At 37.9% G+C, this 22,334-nt stretch overlaps 1 protein-coding gene, 1 long non-coding RNA gene and 1 pseudogene across 2 annotated transcripts in view; 2 read left to right on the forward strand and 1 right to left on the reverse strand.

The window, feature by feature from the left end:
- Positions 1–22,334, reverse strand: part of LOC133100531 (uncharacterized) — a 232,872-nt gene that overhangs the window by 124,194 nt on the left and 86,344 nt on the right. The gene's annotated exons all lie outside the window — the stretch shown is intronic.
- Positions 1–22,334, forward strand: part of VWC2L (von Willebrand factor C domain containing 2 like) — a 154,891-nt gene that overhangs the window by 89,854 nt on the left and 42,703 nt on the right. The window lies entirely within an intron of this gene.
- On the forward strand, positions 7,616–18,446 carry LOC133082353 (histone H1.8-like; annotated as a pseudogene).

The following is a 22,334-nucleotide window of genomic DNA, read 5'->3' on the forward strand; positions in this document are numbered from 1 at the left end:
AGCAGAGAACTTTTCCCAGCTAAAGTCAGAGAGATGCAATCTTGCTGACTTTAAAGATGGAAGATGGGACCATAAGCCAAGGAATTCTGGTGGCCTCTAGAAGGTAGAAAAGACAAGGAAATGGATTGTCCCCTAGAGCCTCTAGAAAGAAATGCAGCCCTGCTGACACCTTGATTTTAGCCAAGTGTGACAGATTTTAACCAACAGAACTGTGATTTAATACATTTGTGTTGCTGTAAGTCACTAAGTTTATGGTAATTTGTTTCAGCAGCAGTAGAAAATAATATGTATTTGGCCTCTATGCCTGAAATATCCTCACTTTTGTTTCTGCTTGTCAAAAAGTCTATCCATCCTCTAGCAACCATCTTAAATGCCACTTCCACATGAAACCTTTTCATGTCTCCTCCTCCCCAAATGAACTGATCTTTCCTTTTCATAAATTTTTAGGGCCTATTTTGACGTTTCTTTTGTGTCTCTTACCCTGTTTTTGCATTGTTAAGTCCCTCGAGAGCAAGAAGCCAATAAGCTTTACTGTAAGATCCTCGAGGTTAAGAATCCTGTCTTACTTATATTTTTACGCACCAACATAACACCTTGGACCTATATGTAAATATTTGTTAAAGTGGCCAGGAAATGAAAACCCACAACTCTGCTGCTGTGGACTGAATTCTGTTATGTTAAAGCCTTGACCTCCAGTGGGACAGGAGATAAGGGTCCTTAGGAGGTAATTAAGGTTAACTGAGGTCATAAGGATGGGGCCCTAATCTGATAGGACTGTGGCTTTATAAAAAAAAGAGAGATCTCTCTCTGCCACAGGAGAACACTACTAGAAGCCAGGAAGAGAACTCTCACCAGAAACCTCCCCCAGAACTTTGCTCTCAGACTTCTCAGCTCTAGAACTGTGAAAAATAAATTTCTGTTGTTTAAGTAACCCAGTCAATGGTATTTTGTCATGGCAGCCCAAGCAGACTAATATACACACCTGGAAAAGACATCACATGGCATTTCTCCATAAGAGGTACATAATCTGGTGAAATCCTGCATAATTTAAACTAAAGATGTAAGGATGTTGAATTAGATGAAATAAAAGGTATATATATGATGGTTTTGGTCTTGCTCCCAAGGGGTGATGAACTTAATCCTTATCTTTGCCATTTGTACTTCTGTTTTTGAGATACGTTATTTACAAACTATCCCTCTCTCACAAATAGACCATCCATTTCACCTGATCTCATCTGATTATAGTCTTCATCTCATTTGATTATAGCCTTGATCTCATTTGATTATGGTTTCGTGTAATGCACACAAGAGGAATTGAAATGAATTTTTCTTTTTACAACAAATTAGCTGGGAAGAAACTGTATTCTACCTGTTCAAGCAAAAATAGGTCAGCAGGTCTTTTGTTTGTCATGTTTACTCCATCTTTATGGCACCTCTTCTATTGAAGTGTGATAAGAGTCATATGCATTTCAAAATCAATCATTATCCCCTTCTAAAATTCTGTTATCAATGTGATAGGCACCTGCTGACGAATAATAGGGTTTATGCTGCAAGCCGAAAACCAGTGCCATCAGGTCAAAATACAAAATTCAAGAGGAGATGCATTAAATCCAACACCTAAGAATTTCAAATCTAAAGGCTGTCAAAAGAGGTAGTTTCCCCATACAGCAGTGATAGACCATAAGAAGAATGTATAATGTGAACATAACTGGAAACTGAATTGTTTATGACTTTATGTATGAAGGTTGGCAAGATGAATCATAGCTAGAAGATGATCGCATAAACTACAGTATCTCAGTAAAATATGTGCTAGAAAGTTCCTCCTGAAACATCAGTGGTTTTCAAGGCTGACTCCTCACAGAATCTACTGACATATGATTTTCAAGGTTGAATGCTTCTAGAATCCACTGTAGTGGTAATTTACCTATAATGTGTGGACAAAGGCAGCAAAGCTCTTTTGAAGAAGAAGCCTGCATCTTGGTCATTAAACTCAGTTAGATAAAAGATTATTGCACAACGACACAAACAAGGGAAATCTTAGAATTGTCCTAGAACTGATGCTAACATCTTAAAAGTGAATGTCATTTTGGTCAGACAAGTGATTCCCTTAAGGTCAAGGAAAGCCATCAGTATCTCCCCAATCATTACGTACACTAGACCTTTAATCTGACCTTCAAGCTTTAATGCCTTTATCTTGAAATTTAATCAGTCAGCCTTCCCAATCAGGAACATCCAACGTTATGCAAGCCAGGCTAATGTGTTTGTGAATTGATTATTAAATGATGCCTAAGATGCCAAAATTACAATCCCGAGTAATGTTTCTGAAGATGTGCAAAATCCCAATTCATTCTTCCATTAGGCCAAGATGAGAGGGAAGAAGGTCCTTAACACCTGATATTTTATCTGCAGTTCAAGAATTACATATGAACACTCATAATGTGGCAGAGAAGGTTCTCACTACTGACGCTCCTCGGAAGTATGACACAGTGGCACAGAATTCAACATGGTATCTGGCCAGATCTGCCATTCATTCATTCATTCATTCAAATATTCAACATATAATTTTGGAGAGCTGCTCAGTGCCAAACAAAAGTTGCTACTGATGGTCTTAATGAGACACATTCTCTCTTTTTTATGGAATAAAGGACAAAATTGGGGGAAAAAAACATGTAAGTTACACAACAGAACCCTCTATCCAATGCAATAGTATCATCTTCAGCACCCCTAGCAAGTGGTCATCCAGTCTCTGGTTAAAACCTTCCAGAAAGCTCTAAAGACAAATTCTCAAATGTAGGAAATCTGCCCCCTAATATGATTGCCTGCAGCTACAATGCTCTCTGCTGCTCACATGGCAGGCTCAGTTCAGTCAGCAACTTGAAGGGCTGTCATTCTGCCAGAAGTGGTCCGCAGGATGACAGCAAAGTGCTGGTGGAGCAAATATCTTTGGCTCTGGGTTTTATTTGTCAGTGAGAACTGATTGATGGTTCAGCCCATATACACACACTCATGCTAATAGCTTCATCTTTACAGCCTGAAATGTAATGCCATGTTAATTTGGATAAACAGTTGTCAAGGTTCACATCAAAGGTTTATTTTATTCTGTAATCATTTACTCAACATTTTAATTTTTCCCTCTCAAACTTTCCAATTTAAATTGTTTAATCTCTGTGTTAATACTAGATGCAGATAGAAAGCATCTATATTGTGTCAAGCATAGGCAAGAGAAGCAGAAAAGCATCAATCCCTCATCTTTAGGTAATACTTTTCTTCTTCTTTCTTGACACCATTTCATGTAACACAGTGAAATATGATATTTCTGTATTCTTAAACTTCCCTTCCCATTCATTTTTGGTCTTTGTCTAGTTAGATAGCTAGACCGATCCATCTACATATGTAGTGGAATAGGTTTTTACAGCTAAAACCCACCCCCTACTTCAGAATATTCAGTGGCTAAAGGGCTACATTTTACCAAATAGATAGTGCTGTAAGAGGAAATCGTGATACTTTTTTGCAATCCTAGGTTCTACAGCGATAGGTTATTAAGTGCCTACAGCACTTCACCCAGAAATCTTTTATCAGGTCAACAACATGCCATCTAGTGATGAGAAAAGGAGGGCTGGATCCTGTAAATACATACACATGTCTGAAAACTGGCAGTTGCTTTTTTGGTGGAGATGTATTATTCCATAATTGGCATAATCACGGTTTCCACCTCATTTATGACCCGCATAAAAAATTGCCTAAAATATCACGCACAGCTGTAGTCAGAAGGAAGATTCAATGTGGGCTTTGTGTAGACTTGACTGGCTGCCAGCACAGTCATCTACATCATCTAAGGCTACATTTAAAAGGATAAAATACAGTTTTAATTCTTATGGCAAATTTATTTTTTAAGAGAGATAAAAATGTTAAAATAGATCATAAAGAGCATTAAGCCCTTCCCTGCTCCTGCCCAGTCCATCTTTTGTTAATATAATGTTAAAGGGTTAGCAAAAGATGGGAAGGCCGTAAAATTAAAGGTTAAGACTGCAGTTCTATCTATCCCCAGAATGAGAAGTTATCTGGTGTGACTGCATACTCCTTTTCATTATTTAGACAGCCTCGTTGAACAGCCTCAAACATCCCTGCTGGTCTCTTTGAGAAATCTCAAAGGCCACAGTGATAGAGAAGAGCATGGGCAAGCTACTGAGGAAAGGCAAGGTTTCATCTGAAACCCAAAAGCACAATGTAGCACACAGTTTTACAGGAGATTTTCTCCACCTCTACGGAGGAGAGGGCTGACTTCCAGCATCCTATATGCTACTGCATCACAGCATCTTCAAACTCTCAAGAGCCTTAAAGGGCCAGCTGCTTCATTTCTCAGAGTCCAAAGAAGCTAAGCGAGTTGGCAAAAGCCACATGGCTAATCATTGAATCAGAACCAGACTGCCATTCTCTGGAAATTTGAATACCATGTTCCTTCTGTCTCTTCGTGCTGCTTCACTTTATGCTGCTTCAGGAAGTAAGAATGTCCACTGAGCGATACAGGGGAAAACTTTTTCTTATCTGATGGTGTGCCGGAGCCAGTTTTGTACAGACTCTTGAGGGTCTATTGTTCTCATCTCTTCCTGACTACCATTTAGTGACTTCAAGCTGATAGCCTGAAATTAGCCATGGTGAGAGTATTTACACCACAGAAGTGGGCAAGTACTACAAATCAGGGTTCTTCTTTTTCCTAGAGCTGGTTGTTAAATACTTATCAGCACGTTACTCTTACTGTATCACCCCAGGAGTTAGGTCATCAAGGATTAGGTGTAATACTGCTCTCACCTACCAACACTCATCCTCTACCTCAGTCTCCAGCTACCGACTCTCAGTCATTTACAGCCCAGCTTGTGGGAAGCTGCTATGAGGCTCCTTCAAGAGTGTAAGAGATCTTGAGAATTACTTGTGTCAGGGGATCAGGGCTCTAACCAGGACTCCTGAAGCCAGGAGATACCTGAACAGGCAGTTTTGTCACTGACTTAGAGAAAGCTAATATGCTCAATAGTTTCGTCAGAGCTTCAGGTCCCAAAGATTTCTTTCTTTTAATCTAAAGAGTACATTGGTATCTAGTTTATATAGATTGTATATAGTGTATCGTTAAGCAGAATTTTGCTTTAGGAGAAACAGGTTCTTGAAAATAATAAGCTCAGGAAGAAATGCATATACAGCTGACTTAGCTGCAAATAAAAGGATATTTCTTACCAATAAGGGACAAGGGGATATAGTTGCTAAGGGTTTTGTAGGCAGGTAGACTTACATTTGATCCCAGCTCTGACAACTGTGAGCTCTGTGAACTTGGACAAGTTAGACACCTCTCTAAGCCTCACTTTCCTCAAATGTAAAGTGGAAATAAAAATAATATCTGCCTCTTAGTACTGTGGCAAGGATTAAATGAGATGAAGCGCACTAAACCCCATCCCTCTCGCCTACCCAAGAATATTGCCCTGGCGATTGTCTCCCTCTCTCTCCTGAATCATCAATTTTTTGTTTTCCACTCAGGGTTGCATTTCCCACCACTCCAATGGCCTCTGTTGATCTTGTCAAGACTACCAGTGACGTCATGTTACTAAATCCATTGGTCAAGTCTTTGCTCTCATCTTACATGACTTAGCATGTGACACAGCTAATCAACCCCTCCTCGCTCATATACTTTCTTCACTTTGCTTTCAGTACCCCAGACTCTCAGTGCTCCCCTCCTCCCCATGGGCACTACCAATTCCAGGGGGTCTATGGGCTATAACTACATCGTGTTATGACAGATTGTAATAGGGACTTTGAACCCTAGTGAAGGAGGTGAAAATGCTGCAACTAAGATATGAAAAATGAGTAGTAAATGTTCAGACCAGTGTTTCTCAATTTTAGCTGCACATTTAAATAACTTGGGGAGCTTTTGGAAATCTTGCTATCCTGGCCACACCAAGTAAATCAGACTCTCTGGGGGTGAGACCCAGTCATTAGTATTATTTAAGGATCCCCAGGTGATTACAATGTACAACCAACATTGAGAAACACTGATTTAGATGAAGAAGTAGAAGTCAAATCAAATCCCAAGGGGAGGAAACAGTTTATAGAAAGTCTCCATGGGGAAGGTAGGAGATAAGTAAATACCAAAGAGGAGAAAGGTTAGTGATACTGGAGCAAAGAAAGTAAGAATATAATATTTGTACACCAATGGCTATAATACAAGACAATATCATTTGAAAGATGCCATAAAATATATACTTATAAAGTACTAGTACTTAAAAGATTCAGAGCAAATAGAGATGATTTGGGCTTATGATGAATATAAAGATAAAAATGAGGAGAAGTAGTGCTGTGTATCAATTGATAAGGAAACTGTAGTCAAATTGGCTGGATTTAAATTCCTGTTTCACCACTTTCTTTGACTTTGGGCAAGGTGCCTCAGTTTCTTCATCTCTAATATGTACATAACAATAAATGTATCTCATAAATTTCTTAGAGGATTTATTTAGATAATTCATATATGACTCTTAGAGCAGCATCTGACACATAGCAAACACACATTTGATGATGATGATGACGATGACGATGACAATGATGATGATGATGATGATGATGATTACGATGATGATGCAGGCCTTTGCAAAAGTTAGGGGAATTAAGTTGAGAAGTTGGCCTATGATTGCGCTTTCAATTTTAAGAGAACCATGATAGATGCTAAGCTGGGTTTTCTTCCTCCAACCTGAGCTACCGCAAGAAACACTGTGAATCATGAAAAACTTCTCTCTGATTGGTGTGCTTATTCTCTTTTATGTCATTTTCCCCCTTCCTGTCCTTCAAGACCAGTATTTGTCCACTCGCAAATACCTCTCAGAAGAAAATGATCTGATAACAGTACCATTACGGGGATTACTTTTCTCAGTAGGACTCTATCTTAAAGTTTTATCTGAAACTGTGGCATGAACAGCTTTATTCTCAAAGGAATATTAGCCATCAGCAAATTAAGTGAGATAATGTAGATGAAATCACTTTTAATTTATAAACTGCAGTACAAATATTAACCTTCACATTGGATAACTTACTTCTACAAAGCCCTTGAGTTCCTTAGGGGAATATCCTGCTTTATGTGCCACATGCTCAGCAAAGAGAATACTGGATCTTACTGGAAGGCCAATGTTCCTCACTAGCAGCACATTAATGCAAGCTTATAGAAAAAACACGTGACCGCAATGAGCTACAGTGAGCATCATGGCAAAAAGCGGGTTTGCAGGTAGCTTGGGAAAGTTTCTGTTCTTTTAGAAAGGCTTAACATGAACATCATGCTGATTTATTCATAATCAGTGTGATAAGGGAGCAAAGGGCAGAGAGGAAACACAGGGTTACACGTGTCCCTCTCCACTGTCCCTCCATTTGGGATTTCCACTTCGTACCAATGTATTGCTGGTCCCAAAAAAACATTTATGGAGCACCCACTATCCGCCAAGCACCTTTAATTGCACTGGAGACATAAAAATGAGTAAGAATTAGCCTCATTACCCCTGAGATTGCCCCTGAGATGCATGCAAGAGAGCAGGGTATGGAGACCACTTAAGTATATAGATCAGTTCAACATAGAAGAGAAATTGCAAAGATGGAAGTGGGCACAGGGTGCTGTGAGAGCCCTGCCCTCAGCCCACATTGGAAACCATTAGAGCGCAAGTGTGTCTTGAAAGGTAAGAGTCTAGTCAGGCAAAGAAATCTTCAAGGAAAGTTCAATATAAAAGAAAAAATAAAAAAAATAAAAAACATGAAGCGGCCACAGCAGCATGCTGGTTAAATTCTCTCCCAAGAAATAGGTCATCCTCAGAATATCCTGGTCTCCAATTAGAAAAGCCTTTTCCTTCCTTCCCAGAAATGCCACGTCATTTCTCTCCACTCTCTGAAAGGTTGGTCTCATTTCCTCCTTCCTGCTCCTGGAGGTGCATGTCCAGGTGTGTGTATGCACACACCCACTTGTACTCCCCCCAGGTTTGCTTACGTGACCCAACGATGTCTTTGCACCACAAAGCGAATGGTCTAGAAATGCTAACAAAGATATTTATATGCAAAGACGTACACTGCCATTATTTACACATTTTAAACAATACCAAAAAAAAAGTTAAGGACATTATGGTATATCTTCAAAATGAAACACTGTAAAGCTATTAAAAATACATAGTTCTGAAATTTTAAGACTAGTTAATGGCATGGGAAAATTCTCAGGATATAATGTTTGCTTCTGTTTCATATGTGTGTATATGTGCATTTATACGTATATATGTGTGTGTGTACGTGTGTATTTTTCTCAAATTTTCTGCATTGAACACTGGCATTGAATACCTGTAACCATAAAAGGTGAATATGTGTGTGTAAACATGCATGTATGTATATGTGTATGTGTGTGTATATACATACATACATATCTGTTCACCTTTTATGTTTACATAAGCCCACATTCAAAGTAGAAAATTTGAGAAATACAATAAATAACTAAATACTTCAATGAATATCATATATAATCCCAACAGCCAGAGATAATCGTTACTAACATTTAGGCATATATTTTTCCAGGCCATTCTCCATACATGCTTGCTTTTTTAAAAACTAAATCAAAATACTGGGGTTTTGCAGCATGCATTATGTTCATTCCATGCATCATCATATCAAGAACTTTTTCCATGTTATCAATTAGTCTTTGTACATTTTATTTTTATATTTTTAATGTAGTATAATTTATCTAGCAGTTTCCTTATGGTAGGAAGTAATGATTTTTATCCTCCTGTTGTTATAAATGACGCTTCAAGGAATTTCCTTGACCATGAGACCATGAGTTCATATATTCACTTATTTCCTCAGACTGGCTATATAGAAGTAAAATTACCAGGTCAAACAAAAATGATTTTTAATGCTCTTGAAATGTTTCCTAAATTGCTTTTCAGAAAGGTTATACTAGCTGATACTCTCACCGATGATAAACAACAGCGCTTGTAACTCTCAGTCTCAAGTGTTATCTTTTTATCACCAATGCCAATTTGATACATGAAAAACTATCTCTTCTTGATACATGAAAAACGATCTCTTTTTGTGTTAAATAAAACAAAGTATAAAAAACTGTATATACAATATGATCTCAACAATGTAAATGTATGCCTAAAGAGGCTCAAGAGGGAGGGGATATGGGACATGTGTATGCATATGGCTGATTCACTTTGTTGTGCAACAGAAACTAACACAGTATTGTGAAGCAGTTATACTCCAATAAAGATATACTAAAAAAAAATAAGTTATACAATGAGAATAATGCAAGCACTGTTTGAACTCTTGATGAGCATTTTACAAAGAAATAAAACTTTAAAACTCTAAAAAAAAAAAATGAACAGAAGGAAATACATGAAAATGTTAGAATTGTCAGCACTTGGTGGTTGAATATTAAATTACAGCTATTTTCATGTAATAATATTAATAATACTATATGTACTATTTATTCAAAAGCTTGCATGTTTCAGGAAACATGTTAGGTAATTGACATGCAGTATCTCATTTAATCCTCAGAACTCTACAAAGTTTTAATATGCCATTTACAGAAGAGCATAATCAAGGCAAGAAAACTAGATAGAGGCCAGGCCAGGATTTAAACCCAAGCTAAACTAATTCCACAGATCCTGCTTTTTCCTCTTCTTCCTCCTACTTTACCGTATTTTTGCTTTTTTGTCAATGAGTATTTGTTCAACGAGTATTTGCAGTGACATGGATGGACCTAGAGATTGTCATACTGAGTGAAGTAAGTCAGACAGAGAAAGACACACATCATATGATATCGCTTATATGTAGAATCTTTAAAAATGGTACAAATGAACTTATTTACAAAATAGAAATAGAGTCACAGATGTAGAAAACACACTTATGGTTACCAAGGGGGAAAGGGGGGGATAAATTGGGAGATTGGGATTGACATATACACACTACTATATGTAAAATAGATAAGAACCTACTGTATAGCACAGGGAACACTACTCAATACTCTGTAATGATCTATATGGGGAAAGAATTGAAAAAAGAGTAGATATATGTATATGTATAACTGATTCACTTTGCTGTACAGCAGAAACTAACACAACATTGTAAATCAACTATACTCCAATAAAAATTAATTTTTTTAAAAAACCCTTTAAAAAATCATAAAAAGCAGTAAATGTTTTTTACAGCCATTCTCAAATAAAAGGGTTCCTTACCAAAACCGTTGTCAATAAAATTTGACCAGCTTTCCCAGAAAAAGATCTTATCCTCTAGCTCAAGAAGATATGAACATGAGATACTCTGGGTGTTCCACAATGACCGTGGGTTGCCCAAATGCAAGGGATCAGCATTGTTATAACTTGAAGCATCACTTCCTGACACCCCTGAAACTACACTACATTGGGAGTTGCTTATCTCAGGAAACATTAACTGGGCCTTGGCTTCTAACACTGCACTCTGTCCATGAGAAATGCCACCTCTGTGAGCAAAGTGGCTACATTAGGGAGACAAAGTCAGTCTATTTATCTCTTGTAAAAATAAAATACAGTGTGTGTGTGTGGAAAAAAAAAAAAAAAAAAGAAGCCAGCAGAGGTGAGGACGTCTCCCTCCAAACCAGGAGTACCTAAGGAGAAGACCCCCAGGAAAGGCAGCCAGACCAAAGACCAAGAGGGAAAATTGGGCAAGGCCAGGAAGGCCTCCCCACAGCCAGTCAAGGCTACACAGGCCCCTCCCAGTGCCAACGAACCAGGCAGGAAGTCAAAGGTCAAAGGCAGAAGGAGCCGCTGAGATGCCAAGGCCCACAGGAAAACAAAAGCTGAGAGTCAGAGTTCAGAACTCATGGTCACCAAGGGCAAGAATGGAGCTGCTTCCCCAGAAAAAAAAGAAGGAAGCCAAGGTCCTTAAAGAGGTCACTATCCAAGCAGCTGAGGAGGCCAAGAGCCGAGGCTACTGCTCCTCCTAAGGGCAGTGGGTCCAAGATGATGCTTGCATCACTGGCCAGGAAGACAGAGACCCCCAAGGGCCCAAGAAGGCCTGGCTTGCCCAGCAAGGCCTCACTGTCCAAAGGGTCCAGTAAGAAGCAGAAGCCAAGAGCTAGAGGCCAAAGTGGAGAAACACTGAGATTCTGCTTGCATTTTTATTCCCTAACAAACCACCATTCTATTTATTCTATTTAACCTATTTATCAATAAAGACTTTATCCCCCCCCCCCAAAAAAAAAGAATACAAACTATTGTCCTTCCTGTATTAATAGGATGATTGTACTTTCTCTGTATTAGTATTGAGTTTAATAAATTTTAAGAAGATAGAAGACAGGAAACAATGATGTAAATATGATATGTTCTCGTGTTTATAAATGGCAAGTTTGCCTCTATTTTTGTTAAAATCCAGATAACGACTAGACAATTTTTATGGTAGTCCTTAAACATACACACAGTATTTTAAATATATATCACCTACCTAAAAAAACAAAAAACAAAAAAACACCCCTAACATTTGAGTAAATTTTTAAAAACATTTTACTTAATGATTATGAGCTATGAAAATACAAGTTTGCACATAGACAAATACCATAGCTATTTTATAGACTAAGAAGCTACTTTTCCAAATGTTATCTCTGTTTTGGGTTTTATTAAATCTTGATATGTTAAATATTTATACTGAAAACACAACACACAGAACAATAAAAAAGAAATAAAGAACATTTGTATGCAAGGTAAAAGTCCCAAAGCTAATTTTTTTAATATTCAAGAAACACACTGATTGCTTGTAAATGTAATGTATTTCAGACACATCGTCAGACATTACATCCATATAGAAATAAGCATTAACAAATCAGACTTTGTTAATAAACTTTCAGGTGAAAGGAACCAGGTGAACATCTTCTGTTGACTTTTGTCAGAAAAGGAATAACTTCATCATAATTCTATCATTTAGCAGTGACTTCTGTCTAAGGCTACAGTGTCAATGTCCAGGCCTTGTTCTCCTGGTCTCACACCATCACCTCATTTCATTTTAACTCCAGTCATGTCCTAACTTTCTGACCTCTATGACAACAGGAATCAAAGCACAGAAGCCTCTGGGGCATTCACATTCTTGAGAAAAGTGCCACGGAGTTACCTATTTCCTTTTTTTTTTTTTTTTTATGGGTCTGAGTTACCTATTTCTTGTTTTCCAAGAGCCAGTAAAAGCCTGGGAATCTGATAAGTTTTTGCTTTTCCCATTTCCCTACGATGTCCAACACATTTACAATAGTTTGACAAGCTTCTAATTTACCGGTATCCTTTGCATTTTAAATGTGAGGATTCCTCATTAGAAAAGAAAAGTATTTTAGAAATCCTAATGTCTACTTCCTTTAACTGAGAAGCTGAGATCTTTTTTTCAAAGATGGAAAAAGAAATGATTTGAGACACCAAAGAGAAATGAATATGAAATTACTGTTAAAGTCTTGAAGAGACTCAAGTTTTGCCAAATTGCCTGCCTTTACTGGTAATAATTACTTCCTGGGGTTAGCTATGCTTATGAAGGAAAGCATGGTGGATGGAATGATTTAAGGTTAATTTGGGGAGGAAAATTAAGAAATTCATTGTTCATATAGCCATAAGCTTATTTTAAGTAAATCATTGTTTATTCATTACAGGAGAACAAAATGAAAGAAGAAAATTTCAAATAGATTGAACCATACCACATCCTGTTATACAGTCATTTTTAAAAAGCAAATTATCATAATACATGCTTTTTCACCTAACAGCAATAAAATTCACATTATATTGGTCCCTCTTTGTCTGATTTGTGTCTTGTCAACCTCTCAGTTTCCTGGTTCTATCCATCCAAGTTATTCTCAGTTGTTAAATGTTGAAGTTCAATCACATGTCACCTTAACAGTAGAATGAACAGTATCTCAGTTTTCTAAAGGTAACCAGACCTGGTTCTGGAAATTCTTTTTCCGAGAGTTTCTACCTTCTGTAAAATTATTAGATCTCCGCCAAGTTCTGAGAATTTTTCTCCCTTAGTCTGAGTTAGAGCCTAGGTTTTCTCATATATTAAAAATGAAAGGATTAAGCCAGAAGGACTCCCTGAATATTTTGGGCAATAAAATGAAAATTATTCTGTTTCTAAGCCCCTCTGTTTATTCATTCCACAAATATTGAGTGAACACTGCCACGTGCCAGGCACTGTGTTAAGTACCGACAACACAGTGGTGAGCACAGCACAGGGTCCCAGCCTGCACCTCACTTACCCCCTTATGAGGGAAATGCGATGCTGTGTTGTGACCTCCACTATCGCTGTTCTCTCACTCACGTCCTGGTCTCCTCAAGAGCAAGACTCCACTTTTCACAGACCATCTGACCATCAAACTAAATATATATATATTACAGACAGTTATCATGTAATCTTGGCTCAAACAAAGGTTTAGAGGAACACAAAGAGATTTCATTTTCATTTTTTCACTGATGGCTTCAGAGGAAAGCATACTTCGGTTGACTTTATGCTTTCTAGAAATGCCAAGTACAAGACAGAGCCACACACTTATTGAGTGATTTGTGTTTTTAAAAGCCTGGAATTGGAAGGGGTCAGGGAGAGCAGCATTCTCTCTCTTATTTTCTTAACTTTAAATAAACAATGAGCTCATTGGTCCCTCTATACATTCTTTTTACACTAGCTAAAAAGGATTTCATTCTATCAAGTATGTTCCTCTGCAGCGAAAATCCCTGTCTGGGATTCTTAACCATTCTGGGGGTCAGAGGTCCCTTTGAGAATCAGAGGAAGGCAATGAACCTGAGACCTGGGAGGTAGGGGGGCCTAGAAAAGGTGGGCAGTACATATGTGCAATAAGCACATATATACACCATTTTGCAGCTAGTCTTAGGAAGTTCGTGGATCCCAAGTTAATCACCTCCTATCAGAGTATCAAGTTGACTGCTATATTCTACAAAAGACTGCGCTTCATTATGTGTGTTCTACGAAAACTGGTATTACTATTACTTTGAAGGGAAAATGTCTCCATAGTGAATGAGTCTGGAAAATTCTGGACTTAAAATGAGTCTTCAAAATAATTTTTAAAAATGCTTTAGTAAATTAACGTTCACCGCACCTCCCTGAAAAGATGCTGTATGTGGAGCCGTTCCCTGAGTGCTCTGAGCACGGAACCCCCTTTCAACATCCACCCTTGAATTGCCTTTTCTAACTGGTGGTCTAAGAAACACTCTGAGAAATAAGTTATTCCTCATGTCCCTACCACACTCCTAGATCCATCAATGAATCTGGCTGAAGGAGATCATCTCCTATGAGAAAAAAGTCAATCAATAACACTACTAGTGAATGTTGAGACGTAGGTATTAAAAACAGATAAGTGTCCCCTTATTTTGATGGAACTTTTTACTGTTTATCGAAACCTTTGGCCTTTTAAACGTAACGTGAGTGTGGTTAGAGCATGTTTCTAAGCAAGCCTCTCTCTTCTTCAGTTTTCCCACATGTTAAACATGGGTGAAAAATAGTACCTACTATGTATGCCATTACTGTGAGAATTAAATGAGTTAATACATATAAAGCACTTCAGTTAGTGTCCAGCAGAGAAGTGACCAATAAATATTAGCTATAATTTTTATTTTCTGTGGCTACATTAATATATTTTGCTGCTTAAGTATTGCTCGATCGGCTCAGAATATTTTATATAGTCAGAGAGAGGTGATAAGTATTAGTATTTTCAGAAGCAGGCAGTGGCTACTGTTTCTCAGAGTATCTGAATATAAACTGAAATACTTGGGGGGGAAGAAAGTCAGATATTTGGGAAAATATCCATTTTCTATCCAGAGAGTTGGATACATTTCCATTTTGTTCTGTACAGGTACGCAGAACTACATCAACATTTAGATACTTGGTTAAAGAGGCAATAAAGACAGATCAATCTTCCTGCCAGCATTGCCCCATCTTCATACAACAGTTCTTTTGCATTAGTTAATTTTTTAGGGTAAAATGAAATGGATGACACAATTAGGGTCTGAGGTATTTAATGGCAAAACCACAGCCCACAATTTTAAAAAAAAGTCATTATTATTGATATAAGGACAAAAAGCATAAGGATGATAGATGACTCAAGCCTAGCTTAGTTCTCCTTTGTCTACTTAGTTCTACTTAGTTCTCCTTTGACCTGATTCATTATCATAAACCCAACTAGAAGGGACTGGGGAAAGTCTCTTCTTCCTTCTACTGGTCTCCCTTTTCCCACTGCTTTGCTTGCCACTAAAACCCACTTACCACATGATAGCCAGCTTGTTCCCCTACTTATTACTCTCCAGTGACTTATTATGCTTAGAAGGGAATCCTTAACTCAGTCTATGAGGTCCCAGATGATATGGCCTGCTGCTGCCTCTGACCCCTCATTTCACATCACTCTTCCCCATCTTGGCCTGCTATTTTTCTGTTCCTTGAACCGAGCTCCTTCCTGCCTCGGAGGCTTTGCACTTGCCCTTGCCTCTGCCTGGAATGTTTATCCCCCAGATCAAGCCTGACCTGACTTCATCTTACCATCTGAGCTGGTAGGAGATGATAAATGACATGTCTTCCAACAGGCATTCCCTGACCACTCAATCTAAGGTAGCCCTCCTACTCTTCCTCTCCCTACTTAAGTCTATCATACCACCAGTTTTATTTCCCTTAAAGTACCAATATTTATTTGACATTAATAAATTAATATTAGCACAAAATTGTTCTTATTAATTATCTGCACGGCACAAGGGAAATCTTTCATCTGTTCTAACTTTATGGAAGTTATGTAGTTATTTAGTTATTGTTATTGACCTATAAGTCCCAGCCACTAAGATAAACATTAACTCATTTTTTATGACTCAAAGTAAATTGCAAGGTATATATCTCAACATTAATTTTAAAACACTCCTTTGGTGTAGGAATAATGGTAACACATAGAAGAAACTAAAGTTTACATAGTTCATATGCAAAGTGTTTTACAGTTTTCAAATAATGGGCCTCTCTGCTTTTTTGGTTGATCCTGTAACAACCCTGAAAGGATCAAAATTTTATGAAGTCATACAATTTCAGCACTAGAAGACCATGAAAAAGCCTTAGAACCATCCAGTCATCTAATATTTGAATCCCTTCCATAATGTTCCTACAAAGTACTTGTCCTCCATTCATAACGTATTCACAGCCTCTTAAGGTAACCCTTTCTTCTTTGGAGACGTCTGACTTTTAGAAAATCTAAAAAGATGAGATGAGACCGGATCACATTAACTTCTACCCATTGGTCTGATTTCAGTATCTTAAATCTCAGTGGAATAAACCTAATCTCTCTTAAACACAATAGCTTTTTATGTTTCTGAAGACAACTGTAATATCCCCTTAACTTTTCTCTTCTCTGGGATATCATCATTAGTTCTTTCAACTATTCTTAACACACCATTGTTTCAAGTTCTCACTGGGGGCAATCTTCTTAATTTACACCACTGTCTCTAGAGTCCTCTTAGCAGGTGGAGCCCAGAAACGAACCCCTTGCCACAAGTGACCTGATCACTGCAGAATAAAACAATCTGTCAAAACCTATGTTCATGTTGTCAAAACAACAACAACAAAATATATAAAACCACCTAGGAGTTTAACAAAGAGAAGGGAAATAATAAAATGAAAGAATCTGGAAAATACTGGCCTCCCTTTTACCCCCCAAACCTCCACCACTCTCTAATCATTTCCTGTCTCTTTATTTCCTTTTTTTGCAATTAAATTTGAGATCACTATGACAGTCTCTCTAAATTTATAAAGATAAAAAATCCTACTTAGCTCAAATTACATGAAATTGCCCATATGTGGTTATTTTAACTTACAAAAATAGCAATTTTTAAATCAAACCCACAATGAGCTGTCACCTCATGCCTGTTAGAATGACTATCATCAAAAAGATAAGAGATAGGTGTTGGCAAAGATGTGGAGCAAAGCGAATCCTTGTGCACTGTTGGTAGGAATGTAAATTGGTACAGCTGCTATGGAAAACAGTATTGAGATTCCTCAAAACATTGAAAATGGAACTACCATATGATCCAACAATTCGACTCCTGGGTATATATTCAAAGGAAATGAAATCAGGATCTTGAAGAGATATCTGCACTGCCATGTTCACTGCAGCATTGTTCACAATAGCCAAGACAACCTAAGTGTCTGACAACAGATGAATGGATAAAGAAGATGTAGTGTGTGCGTATATGTATATATACACACAATGAAATATTATTCAGCCATGAGAAAGAAGGAAATCCTGCCATTTGTGACAACATAGATGAAACTTGAGGGCATTATGCTAAGTGAAATTAGTCAGACAGTGAAAGACAAATACTGTATGACATCATTATATGTGGAATCTAAAAACTGAGACCAGATGGTGTTTACCAGGGACGGCGGATAGAGGGTAAGGGGGTGTATGTGGAATGGGGAGATGTTTGTCCAAAGGTACAAACTTTCGGTTACAAGATGAATAAGTTTGGGGTATCTAACGTAGGGCATAGTGATGAGTTAACAATACTGCATTATATTCTTGAAAGTTGCTAAAAAGGTAGATCTGAAATATTCACACCACATAAAAGAAATGGTAATTTTGTGAGATGATAGAGTTGTTAGCTAACGATACGTGGGTAATTATTTTGCAATGTATTAGTGTACCAAATTAGCATGGTGTACACCTTAAACTTACAAGATGCTATATATTGATTATATCTCAATAAAGCTGGAAAAAATAGTGATTTCTTAGAACTCGACCCACTATATCATGTATATAAGAACAAAGTACACTATCAACATTGTTCAGGTGAAGAAATTAGTTAGTGGAGGGTAAGTAACTTGCCGGGGATCACAAGCCAGGTAGAGACAAGAGCAGGATCAGAAGCCAGACTCCTGAGCCAAGGCTGCTGTCACCGTATCACACAGTCTCTACCTGAGGGCAGCCCTTCGGATTCCTAGAGACGAAGTGAATGTGTCATACTACCAGGTGGATTCCATCATCTTCTCCACATTGAAAAAATGTAGAAACTGAATCTCAGGGAAGTTTATTACCTTAGCTAAAATCACAAATCAGTGAGCTGGGAATTGAAACACGGGGGCTCTGACTAAGTGTGACAGTTTCATTATTTCACTGCTACCATTTGCCTTTACTATTAATAGTTCCTGGTTGTGAGGGGTTTTCTGACTTTTTTTAACTTGAAAAAGTCAACAGGAGCAAAATGACCAAAATCTGTTTTCTCGTTTTAATGTATGTTTTTTTATAAGTCATTTCTCCCTCCAAGTACACAAGAAAGCCTATTTGTTTTACATCTTTCGGCAGTGGAACCCATGGAGATAACGTGGAAAAGCTTGTGGGGCAAAAAGCACTTGTACCAAAGCCATCGCCAGGTTCAGGTTTTGCTCCATCGCAGGTTTACATCTAAATTATGAAAGTTTTCTACAGACTGGGTTCAGAGGGAAAGTGCTGAGTCATTTCCATTATGCATGGATCCTGCATAGGGCATCCATGTGTGAGGAAGTCAAACAGTCACTCAGGTTTCTTTAATTTCTCTCAGATAGATGGAATTACCAAATCATGTCTGTGCATCTATTAAAGTGATTCATGCTTAAGCTTAGATATTTGACAGTTTTATCCCTGATCTTCTATCAGGTGAGGGACTGGCATTCCAGGAGCCTCCATTATAAAGTCATCCAATTCAGTAAATTCAATAGCATCCTAAATTTAAAAAAACAAGCTTCCTTCCAACTGGTACTTCTTCAGATCTCACAGCACCAGCAGCTGAAATAGCAATAACCATGTCAGAGTCATGAGAATTACAGTAGCTCAGAAAATAACTTAACCATGTGGGGGAAAAAATGAAATTACTCTGTACTTAGGTCTCTATTTTCTTTGCGGAGTACTTTTAAAATGAATTCCTGCCAAGTGGGGCTCAAGCCAAACCTTCTCTTCTTCACAGCTCACCTTTCCTTAGTTAAAATGTGGAAGTCATGACAGCATCATTTCCATGGCTCATGGTGTGTGGGTAACACAGACAACCAGCAATTATTCCATGAGGAGGGCAAGTTAATGCCAAAAGCAGGGGGGAAGGGGTCGAGATTGCTGTTGACTTCAGCTGTGAGTGATGGCAGAGTCCTCATTTTCTAATATTAATATTGATCCCCACTTAGCCATTTGTTTATAATACACAAGAGGTAACATTTATCTCTGCCCCAATGCCATAGCAGCTGGTCCTTTAATATAAACACATTCTTAGCACAGATGAAGCTGCAAAGATAGGCAGACCTTGCCACCCACTCCTGGCTCATGGGCTCATGACCACCTGTGAGAGTAAAGAGAAAAACACCAGAAGAGGAGCCACTTGGGGAATCCAATCTGGAGCTTTCAGGTAGTGAGAGGATAAAGAGGAGATTAGGGATTGAAATCAACTTCAGTAAATTATGCATAACTTGTGCAAGTTCTGAAAGTAAATTAGTTTCAGAAGAAGCTGTTATATGTTTCCATCCTGTAGCAAGTTAATGATGTAAGGATACATAAAATGTATGCATACTCATGAGTAAAGCTTGTTACAACAACAAAAAAAAAACAGCATTAACATGGCACCTGTTAATGCACAGAAACCTCTTGCATTCCTATACAATAATGATGAAAAATCTGAAAGAGAAATTAAGGAAACACTCCCATTTACCATTGCAACAAAAAGAATAAAGTACCTAGGAATAAACCTACCTAGGGAGACAAAAGACCTGTATGCAGAAAACTATAAGACACTGATGAAAGAAATTAAAGATGATACCAACAGATGCAGAGAAATACCATGTTCTTGGATTGGAAGAATCAATACTGTGAAAATGACTATACTACTCAAAGCAATCTACAGATTCAATACAATCCCTATCAAATTACCAATGGCATTTTTTATGGAACTAGAACAAAAAATCTTAAAATTTGTATGGAGACACAAAAAACCCCGAATAGCCAAAGCAGTCTTGAGGGAAAAAAAACGGAGCTGCAGGAATCAGACTCCCTGACTTCAGACTATACTACAAAGCTACAGTAATCAAGACAATATGGTACTGGCACAAAAACAGAAACATAGATCAATGGAACAAGATAGAAAGCCCAGAGATAAACCCACACACCTATGGTCAACTAATCTATGACAAAGGAGGCAAGGATATACAATGGAGAAAAGACAGTCTCTTCAATAAGTGGTGCTGGGAAAACTGAACAGCTACATGTAAAAGAATGAAATTAGAACACTCCCTAACACCATACACAAAAATAAACTCAAAATGGATTAAAGACCTAAATGTAAGACCGGACACTATAAAACTCTTAGAGGAAAACATAGGAAGAACAATCTTTGACATAAATCACAGCAAGATCCTTTTTGATCCACCTCCTAGAGTAATGGAAATAAAAACAAAAATAAACAAATGGGACCTAATGAAACTTCAAAGCTTTTGCACAGCAAAGGAAACCATAAACAAGACGAAAAGACAACCCTCAGAATGGGAGAAAATATTTGCAAACGAATCAACGGACAAAGGATTAATCTCCAAAATATATAAACAGCTCATGCACCTCAATATTAAAAAAACAAACAACCCAATCCAAAAATGGGCAGAAGATCTAAATAGACATTTCTCCAAAGAAGACATACAGATGGCCAAGAAGCACATGAAAAGCTGCTCAACATCACTAATTATTAGAGAAATGCAAATCAAAACTACAATGAGGTATCACCTCACACCAGTTAGAATGGGCATCATCAGAAAATCTACAAACAACAAATGCTGGAGAGGGTGTGGAGAAAGGGGAACCCTCTTGCACTGTTGGTGGGAATGTAAATTGATACAGCCACTATGGAGAACAGTATGGAGGTTCCTTAAAAAGCTAAAAATAGAATTACCATATGATCCAGCAATCCCACTACTGGGCATATACCCAGAGAAAACCATAGTTCAAAAAGACACATGCACCTCAATGTTCATTGCAGCACTATTTACAATAGCCAGGTCATGGAAACAACCTAAATGCCCATCGACAGACAAATGGATAAAGAAGATGTGGTACATATATACAATGGAATATTACTCAGCCATAAATAGGAACAAAACTGGGTCATTTGTAGAGACGTGGATGGATCTAGAGACTGTCATACAGAGTGAAGTAAGTCAGAAAGAGAAAAACAAATATCGTATATTAACGCATATATGAGGAGCCTAGAAAAATGGTACAGATGAACCAGTTTGCAGGGCAGAAATTGAGACACAGATGTAGAGAACAAACGTATGGACACCAAGGGGGGAAAGCTGCAGGGGGTGAGGGTGGGGGTGTGATGAACTGGGCAATTGGGATTGACATGTATACACTGATGTGTATAAAATTGATGACTAATAAGAACCTGCTGTATAAAATAAATAAATAAAATTAAATTTTAAAATTTTAAAAACAAAACAAAACATGGCACCTGTATAAAAGGGAGACCCCCAAATCTCTAAACCATTGCCTAAACAGCCATATTAACTTTGTGTGTTTTAGTTAGAGGCATTGGTAATCATGTTAGGATGAATAAGTAGAATGAAAGCTACAGTAGCATCTGCAAGAGGGGTGGTTTAATATTGCCACCGACAAAGTAATTTTAGTGTTTCCCAAATCTAGGATATTTCTGTTCTCATTCTTAAGTGAACTTTGCTGTGTTTTGGCACTGATCTTGCTACTTCTCTGTAGACTCAATGAGATTGAAAAGCAAAGTGGTTACTCCCCAAGGGCCTTCCAACCGACACCTCTACAAATCTTGGATCATGTTGGGATCACAGAAAACATAAAAAATGCAAGCAATGCAGGAAAACAAGCAAAACAACTAGCAGGCTCTATCTCTCCAGCAAATATACATAGGACTTTCCACATGTCAACACGTTCTGATTGTGTTAGTCAGGACCTATTTTTCTGCTGAGGATGTGAAGAAACAGTGCCAAATAATTATTACTTGGAAGTAACAAATGCCTTTTAGATCAAGTTATTTTTTCCTTAGTCTGCCCTTCTTTCTTCCAAATGCATAGAGGAACAGGTAATTCGTTCTGGCACAGTAGAAAAATGTGGAAATAAAAGAAGCAATTTTGCATTTTCTCTATATTGGAGTATTAGCTCTATTTTGCAGGTAATCAACTTTCCTGGGAGTGAAGTGTTCTGTTTTTTGGGGAGGGTGAACTCTTCACTAGGCAGATGTCGAGCAAAGCCATTTCTTAAGTGGGCTCTTTGCCGAAGTGGCTTGCTTCACATTAAGGCAGAGTCAGAGCTACAAGTG

The sequence above is a fragment of the Eubalaena glacialis genome, chromosome 1, assembly GCF_028564815.1.
Source record: "Eubalaena glacialis isolate mEubGla1 chromosome 1, mEubGla1.1.hap2.+ XY, whole genome shotgun sequence".
NCBI classification, from domain to species: Eukaryota; Metazoa; Chordata; class Mammalia; order Artiodactyla; family Balaenidae; genus Eubalaena; species Eubalaena glacialis.